This window comes from Diceros bicornis, chromosome 2, assembly GCF_020826845.1.
Source record: "Diceros bicornis minor isolate mBicDic1 chromosome 2, mDicBic1.mat.cur, whole genome shotgun sequence".
Taxonomy (NCBI): domain Eukaryota; kingdom Metazoa; phylum Chordata; class Mammalia; order Perissodactyla; family Rhinocerotidae; genus Diceros; species Diceros bicornis.
Genome location: NC_080741.1, coordinates 81,457,400 through 81,466,670, shown reverse-complemented (window position 1 = coordinate 81,466,670; position 9,271 = coordinate 81,457,400). Strand labels below are relative to the sequence as shown.

The following is a 9,271-nucleotide window of genomic DNA, read 5'->3' as shown; positions in this document are numbered from 1 at the left end:
AACCCAGGTCAGTTTCATCGTGCAACCTCTCTGACCCTCAGCCTCCTCAGTGTAAAACTAGTCTAGTGACAACGCCATCGTAGGGCTGGGTATTAGCTCTCCTACTGCTATAACAAATTACCACTAACTTAGTGGCTTAACACCACACAAATTTATTCTCTTACAGTGCTGGAGGTCCGAAGTCCAAAGTCACTCTCACTGGGCTAAAATGAAGGTGAAGGCAGGGCTGGTTCCTTTCCGGAGGTTCTCAGGAGAATCTGTTTCTTTGCCTTTTCCATCTTAGAGGCTGGCTGTCCTCATTCCTGGGCTCACAGCCCCCCATCACAATGCCTCTCTTCCCTTGGCTTCCATCATCGCACATCCTTCTCTTGTTTCACTGTGACTCTATCACCTCCCTCTTACAAGGATCCTGTGATTAGACAAGGCCCACCTGGATAAGCCAGGCTGATCACCCCTTCACAAGATCCTTTATCACATCTGCCAAGTCCCTTTTGCCATGTAATGTAACATATTCACACGTTCCAGGCATTAGCCTAAGGAGATGGGGGGGGGCATCATTCTGTCTACTCCAGGCTGTTGTGAGGATTAAATGAAATAACACAAGTAAGGCATCGAGTACAGAGCCTGACACATTCAGTAACGTGAATTTCCTTTCTCTCTGTCCCTGTTCCACAGCTGTTCCCTGTTCCTCACTGGCTGACTTCCTATTGAGAGTACATATCCTCCTCCCCTTCAGTGTCCTCACTTGCTAGCAGGAATAAAAAGAAAGAAAAAAAACCAGGGATTAAAATGTCCCACTTCAGCATTTCACCTGGACCAGATATAAAGTCATATAATCTGTGAATCTTGGTAGACAACTCTACATTTCAGGGGATAAATGGACTGAAGTAACCACAGGCATTTCAAAACACTAATTGCATGGAGAATAAACCCAGACTCTTACCTTACCACAGCTCAAAGCTCTGCATCATCTAGCCCATCTTGTGCTTCAACCTCATCTCCTACCTGCCCCTTCTGGCTCAAATACACCTGAGCCACACACCAGACTTCTTTCCATTTCTGGAACTCCGAGCCTTTGTTCATATACAGTATCCTTCTCATCATTCAGGACTCAGTGCAAATGTCACTTCCTCAAAGGGGCCTTCCCTGGGCATCCTAGCCAAAGGAGGACCCTCCAGCCTCTCACAGCGCCCCATCCTTTTTCTTCACTTGACACTATCTGAAATTATCTTGTTTATTTGTGGTTTACGTGATTACTGTCTGTCTCTCCACTAGAATATTCCAGGAAGGCAGGAGTCTAGACTATCTTCTCCCTCACTGTATCCCCAGCACTGTGCCCAGCATTCAGTATTAAATCATTCATTCAGCAAATAGTGCCTGAGGGCCTGCTCTGGGCTAGACACTGTTCTGGGTGCTGAATGTCCAATGATAAACATACAGACACGGTCCCTGCTTTCATGGAAACGAGAAGGAAATGGTAAGAAGGCTGTTATCCCTCCTTTCTCCTCCTCCCCCTTGCCTCCAGATGCAGGCCTCCACATACAGCTATGCAACTGCACCCCATAGAACGTCAGTGTGCACAGCAGGACAAGCCGCACACAGGCTTCTCCCATGCACAATCACACGCAGTGGCCCTGCTCAAGGTGGACGCTCAAGAGAAACTAAAACAAACTAAAAAGCAAAGTAGAGAAATCTGTCTAAGGCATCACTCAACCAAAGGGAAGGAAGAAAAGAAGATGAGAAACGTTAAACTACGGCAGGAAAAACGTGGTTCTCTTTTCTTATAAAAAGCAGTGTTGGCCACTATTATTAGAGCTATTTAAAGATGGGCATTGCCAAGAAAAGGTCCTGTAAGATTTAAATCAGGCTTATGTAAGTTTCAGCAGCGTTAAGGTAGGGACTGCCAGAGAGAAAATGACGAACCGTGTGCACATCTGGCCAGTGGGTCTGCTGGAAACAACAGCCTCAGGCGCCCAGTGCAGCTGAGGGAAGGAAAGGCCAGCAAGCCAAGTCCTGCGGCTGCCGGCAGCAGTGGTCCCGGGAGCCTGCTGGGTTGGTGCCCACAGACTCTAGGATGCTTGCTAGTGGCAGCCGCCTCTGCCAGAAGCTTGCTGTGAAGCCCTGACTTTCAGCAGCCAGGGCAGGTTTCCAAAGGCGCCCTGGTGGCTGGTAGCAATTTCGGGAAGGAAGGAAAGTCAGGTGTGTGTGGGTGTGTGGGTGGGTGGGTGGGTGTGTGGGTGTGGTGTTGAAAGAGAATTTATTTCAGCTAAAATATTCTGAGGTTCACAAGCAAACCCTATGTGAACAGTTGGAGGGGAAAAAAAATGAAAGACTATACCCCCTTAAAAAGGGTTAAATTATTCATTTAAGAGAAGATATCTGAGGGCAGGCCCGGTGGCGCAAGTGGTTAAGTGTGCGCGCTCCGCTGCCGCAGCCCGGGGTTTGCCAGCTCGCATCCTGGGCGCGCACCGAGGCACTGCTTGGCAAGCCATGCTGTGGCGGCATCCCATATAAAGTGGAGGAAGACAGGCACGGATGTTAGCCCAGGGCCAGTCTTCCTCAGCTAAAAAAGAGATTTTTTTTTTTTTTTTTGTGAGGAGATCAGCCCTGTGCTAACATCCGCCAATCCTCCTCTTTTTTTTTGCCGAGGAAGACGGCCCTGCGCTAACATCCGTGCCTGTCCTCCTCCAATTTATATGGGACGCCGCCACAGCATGGCTTGCCAAAGCAGTGCGTCGGTGCGTGCCCGGGATCCGAACCAGCGAACCCCGGGCCGCGGCAGTGGAGCGCGCGCACCCAACCACTTGCGCCACCGGGCCGGCCCCTCTTTGTTATATTTTTATAATTAATATATTTTGCTTTTATCATCAGAGAAAATAAAGATATTTTTCATTTAAGAGGGAAAAAGATAAACTGTAAAAATACTGGTAAAATACAAGTAGTCAACAAAAGTTTATGGGCATTTTCTTATCCAAACGCAGAACCAGAGAAACTCTAAACTTGTGAGAAAACATTATTTGAGAAAATGGTGAAGTTTCTTAAATATATTATTTTAAATTAGAAGAGATGTTCTCAAAGCTCTTTTTTCTGCAGTAATCATTTCAGTTTCTTCTAGCTGCTTTACTAGTAGAAATAGAGTCATATTGTTAATCCTACATGATCACTCGGTTTTTAACCACATTGTATGAATGTTACAAACAGAGCAGTTATAAATGCAAAAGAACTCTGCAAGTACTATCAATGATGCAAGATTTCTGTGGCACTATCTCATAATACACATCTACCCTAATACCCCAAAGAGGATGTCCTTTAATTCTTGGCATCTTGGTTTACATATGATTTTTGAAAGTTCTGATATTTCCTAATTGTTATGAATGACACCAAAGTCCTCAAATTCATATAAGAAAACACAATGTTCTTTAAAGACTACATATGTCCATTGATTTGTCCACTGGTAAAATGTGCACATATAATAGCAATGATGCCACGACGGAATGGTCAACGCGGAGCCGATACACACGAGAGCCCAACATGGTGCCTGGCACAGGGACACACACAATAGCTCCTAGCTCTTGCTACCCAGACCCCTGAGGTCCACGTCTGTTACCCAAATCCCCTGGAGAGGGGTGAGCTGCAGGATTCACACTTTTTGAAGAGTTCGGAAAAGTAATATGGTACACACACATACCAGATTTTATTTAACCCCCTCTAAGGAGACTGGGGCAGCACCCCGTATTGAAATATTAACTATTTCTACGGCAAAATTTTTGAATATGCACACTAAACGGGCTTAAAAAAATAACTATTAAGGGCCGGCCCTATGGCTTAGCGGAGTGCACGCGCTCCACTACTGGCGGCCTGGGTTCGGATCCCGGGCGCGCACTGATGCACTGCTTCTCCAGCCATGCTGAGGCCACGTCCCACATACAGCAACTAGAAGGATATGCAACTATGAGGTACAACTATCTACTGGGGCTCTGGGAAAAAAAAAGAAAAAGGAAGAGGATTGGCAATAGATGTTAGCTCAGAGTCAGTCTTCCTCAGCAAAAAGAGGAGGATTAGCATGGATGTTAGCTCAGGGCTGATCTTCCTCACAAAAAATAAATAAATAAATAACTATTAAAAGACTCACATCAGTTCAGACCAGGTTTGCCACCAAACTAAACATGAAAAAGCTTTTAGCTTCAGAACTTTTTGTGACCCCAGTATTGCACATGTGTGGTCAGAAACCTGTACTACTATAGTGTTACTATTTATGTTACCCTCAGAGTTTTCTCACACGCACAGCTTTTTCCCCCTATGTTGAGGAAAATATGCATTCAAATTGTTTAGTATAGCAATCTTCATTCAATTAAAATTTGAAAAACAATTTAATGATTTTAGTCAAGCTAAATGCTCAAAAATACATAATAAACATTAAATTCAGTGGTTCATTTCCAAGGGGAAAACAGAGGGATGCCATCAGGAAGGGATACACGGTGGCCTCAACTATGCTTGCAATGTTTTCTTTTTTAAGCTGGGTAATAAGGTCTACAGGGATTTGGTGCATTAGTTAAGACAGTGAAAAAGATATAAAGAATGTTATAACTTTTATCTTAAATCAACCTAAATTACTTATTTAGTGAACATCTTCACTAGATACAAGAACTTCTGACCCAACAGGGACTTGGCCTGGGCTCACATCATGGCATTCCTGCATCTTCTCAGCACCTGGCAGAAATCCCTTGAAAGGATCTTCTCTCAATAGCAGCAGCAATTAAGAAACCAAGTTCCCTGGCCTGAGGAAGCACTTTCAACCCAAATGTACAATCTGTACTTAGCCTGAGTGTCTTTTACTATCATTCCTTTATAGCTTTAAACGGGCAAGCCTAAAACAGATTGACCACAAACTAGCTCTCAGCCAAACAACTGAGGTCCATTCAGTGTAGTTTCTGCTGTAGACAAGACTGACTCTATTCTTAATACCTCAGAGATGACCAGGAAACGTCAATAGGGAGAGAGAACATGGAGACCATAATTCAGCAGAAAAGCAAATAAGGTTTCTGAAGGAAGTATCTCATCAGCATTATTTGCTCTTAAGTAAATCCCAATTTTGTTCCCTTTAAGGAGTCTTGAGAGCATTTTATATTTTTCAAGGGAAGAGGTCTTTCTAGCGTCCTATTCTTTTTTTCAAAGAGTTTTCACAACGTAGCATCTCCTTAAATTTTCTATATGGCCTTATAAAGTCAGTGAGCAAATTTATCCCTGTTTTACAAAGAGGAGACAAAACTGGTTTGTGGTCAAATAATTGGCCTGGCATCCCCAATCTAAACAGAGGTAGAGAGGGACCAAAACATAGGTCCTTTACCTCTCCTTAGTAGATTCCAGCATGTCATACTATAATAAACCACATTCTGAACAGGTTTAACATCCTCTATCCAGATACAAATGAAGTTTAAAAAAACTGTTCATTGCTGTTTCCTTCATTTAAAAAAACCATTAAGACTTCAAGCTAGTGGCTCACAAACACTTGCATCATTTAACATTCTAGGGATGCATTTTCTATAAAACAACATAAGTACAAAATAATCCAAAATCTCTCCTCTCCATTTCATTCATTTCAATCTCCCAACATAGCCTAAGATAAAGTAGAATTTCCTACGTTGTTTGAGCAAGACAAAGAGTGATGTCACTTCTTTTCAGCCTAACTGACAAATGATTAACGAGATTACATTCAACCTTGATGAAGAGTAAACAGACAAAAGTGCCTATTGCACACCAAGAACTAAACAATTTGATCAAAAGACACAAACTCATTTTCATCAAGAACACTGTGTGTCATTTACATACGTCATGAGAGGTTCAGGGGATTCGATCGGAGACGTAAAAGAAACTTTTCACTCCAAACAAATGGACCGAAGGTATATTTTATTATATAGAGGAGAGTAAAGGCGATAGTCTGCAAACAGATCTGAATAGGTCAAATAATAAGAGGGAAAAACACCACCTCAACTGGAAAGGGAAAACATCCACATCGGCTGAGATAGCAGCAGATTCAAATAGGTCATATAATGAGAGGGAAAAACATCAGCTTGACTGGAAAGGGAAAACATCCACGTCGACTGAAAGGAAATGACACAAATTAACCAGAAAGAGAAACACCAGGTTGACGGAAAAGAGAACACATCAGATCAGTTACTTACAACATCCACGCCCCACTGCCGGGAGTCCCTTCAATTGACACGGCTGGGCGGGAATCACACATCCTGGGCAAGGTGTCCCTTCCACAGGTGGAACTCTCACCAGGCCTCAGTTTCCAGCAGTTTTTACAGCATCAGTAATTTTCAGAGTAAGCATTTACCGAGTTTGCAGAGCAAGCATTCAGTGTTCCCATGCACAAATGGTTATCAGTGGCGTATGTGCACTGAGCCCCCTGGCTATCGTCCCAGCCCAGCAGTTGTGTACGTGCACTGTTCTCTCTGGTTGTCGTCCCAGCCCAGCACAGATGGCCAGTCCATCCCGTGCTACGACACCCAAAGAGCCTTGAAATGTTACAACTTGCAACTCACTGGGAGAATAGCCAGTGCCCACCACAGAGAAAGTAGCTTTATATTTTTTTGTGTGCTGGTGGCTGTAGGTCAATGGAACGGCCAAACATGGCTGTACTCATGTCAAGACAACATATAAAACAGAAGAGACATCATGCCATAAGTACATCTTTTTCATTTTTCACAAGTATAAAACATATAGCTTTCCAGGAAGTATGAGAAGAGAGGGGTTCCGTTTTGTATTTTGGAAACTTCACGTCTAGAATACTGAATGAGGTGGAGAAAAGAGAAAGTAACAGGACATCTTACAACTGTAAGCACAGTATGACTGGGCAGAACAGCCAATGCTACAGAATGGAGCGAACATCTGTGTAATGACTACATAGAAGGAGCTGCGCTTCATGCTCTAAATACGTCACCTCCTACAATCATCATAAAAAACCTCCAAGTATGGGGGCCAGCCCGGTGGCATAGCCATTAAGTGCGTACATTCTGCTTTGGTGGCCTGGGGTTAGCAGGCTCAGATCCTGGGCGCACATTGACGCACCGTTTATCAGGCCATGCTATGGCGGCGTCCCATATAAAGCAGAGGAAGATGGACGTGGATGTTAGCCCAGGGTCAATCTTCTTCACCAAAAAGAGGAGGATTGGCATCAGATGTTACCTCAGGGCTAAGCCTCCCCACCAAAAAAAAAAAAAAAAAAAAAAACCTTCAAGTATGATCAGAACTGAAATTAATATATCCCAATGGTAAAACCCTACATACCAAGGTCTTTAGAGAGAGAGCATACCTGCAACCACTGAAACACTCCTGATCACAAGTTTCCAAATCCACAGCAGCACTGTGGATTCAAAGCACTTTTGGATACCTCTTCATAGGTGGACTCTTCAATTTCCCAGTCAAACTCTTCATCGTCATCTTCTACCCCTTCCTCAGGAACCTCAGAAGCACCTAAACGTGTTAAATATTAATTTGCTAAAGTACTGGATTTTCTAGGTACAACTTGGGGAAGAAAAAGTATAGGAAAAAACCCCTGTTCCCATGCACCAAAAGACATGTATAAGAATATGCACAGCCCTACTCTTAATAGCCAAAAAAATGGAACCAACCCAAAGGTCCATCAATAGCAGGATGTATAAATAATAAGTGCAATGAAAGCAAACGGACTTCAGCTATATATGGATGAATCTCACAAAAATGTTCAGTGACAGAAGCCAGACAAAAAAGAACACATACAGTATAAATTATGTATACAATTCAAAAACAGGCAAAACTGAGGGTAGGGGTTACCTGGGAGAGTAGGGAGGGAGAAGTCACCGGGAGGAGACACAGGGTAAGATTCCAGGGTGTTGGAAATGTTCCATTTCTTGACCTAGGTGGTGGTCACTTCATGTAACTAATCAGAATTGTACACTTCTGATCTCAGCTCAAGAGGCCAATATTTTTCCAAAGACAGAGATCTGTTTCAGTTGGTCCAAAAAGGTGACTGACCTACTAGTTTAACAGAACTCTTTATGTGTTTAAATTACATGTCACCAAACGAGCTATTTTCACATGTTTTTACATCACCTCCTTATCTTGTCACCTGAAGTACTTTCTCCTATTGCCTATTTGCTATATCCCTTTTCCCCTAGAAACACATAACATTCCAGATATTCTGTCTATCTTTATTTCCTCCCGATCGTAATAGACATACCTATTTCTTCCACAAGTGGTTTTGCCATCCTGGATTTTCTTGGTGCCAGAAGAGCAGTTAACAGGTTCAGGCCCTCAAAATGCTGGCCAGGAGTCTCCTTGGGTAATCAAATGGTAAAAATACCTTGAAGATAAATTTGTTTTATGCTTAGCTAGATTAAAATATGCAAAGACTTCACAAATAGATTATATCTAAGAAATATATATCTTGGTAAAATAGAATTCTATTTCATAGAGCTCCACTGATTCAGCTGTCACCTCTATAAGAAATTTATGTGTTAAAGCTGCAGAATGTTTTAGTCTTATGCAGTATCACCTTAACCTACTGATAATATTACAAGTCCACGTCAAAACTTCTACAACTCAATGGCCTGAGAAGGTCATAACTTAGAATTAACCAATAGCTACTTATAAAATTTATTTCTGGACTAGAGGGGGAAAAATCAGGATATCTAATCCAATGGAGAATAGCAGTAGTCTCAAAAATAGACAAAATCTTAATTAAAGCAATTATAGCTTAATAAAATTCTTTGATGCCTCAAGAGGTATATTCCTAAAGTCTGCCTAAGGCAGACTCAAATTCCTGAGGGGGTTTATCCACTTCATCTAGGCTCTCCTATGAACTTAGCACATTATTGACTACTCTTACATTTCAGAACACTTGACATCTTTTAGTGTACTGAACTGTATTCTATATATCAAATACAACTCAAGCCAAATATTTCCACATACACAACCTTCCTAAACCCGTGTACATTTAAAATTTAATAACTTCGCTTCAATATGCAACTTATCTGCACTTCACAGCAGATTTACTATCTCCCGAAAGCAGTTTCATTATACTTCATTATCACATTAATTATATTGTGTTATGGGTTAGAACTCTGTCATTTACCTCTTTCATCCCATCTTTCCTCCCTTGGCCTAGTTGACTGAGATCAATAAATACTCACCGAATAAACTACATGAGAGTACACAAAGTATTCTTATTCCAGATCCAGCGACAAAGGAAAATCCAGTGGCTTCTATGACGGGAAAACAAATGGTT

At 42.3% G+C, this 9,271-nt stretch overlaps 1 long non-coding RNA gene across 1 annotated transcript; it reads right to left on the bottom strand.

Annotated features, from left to right (window-relative positions):
* Nucleotides 1-1,928: 1,928 nt before the first annotated feature.
* Nucleotides 1,929-8,346, bottom strand: LOC131419080 (uncharacterized). Its single transcript, XR_009223136.1, has 3 exons — nucleotides 8,225-8,346; nucleotides 7,319-7,479; nucleotides 1,929-2,563 (listed from the first exon to the last, which is right to left on the bottom strand). It is a non-coding gene; the product is annotated as an uncharacterized LOC131419080 (long non-coding RNA).
* Nucleotides 8,347-9,271: the final 925 nt, after the last annotated feature.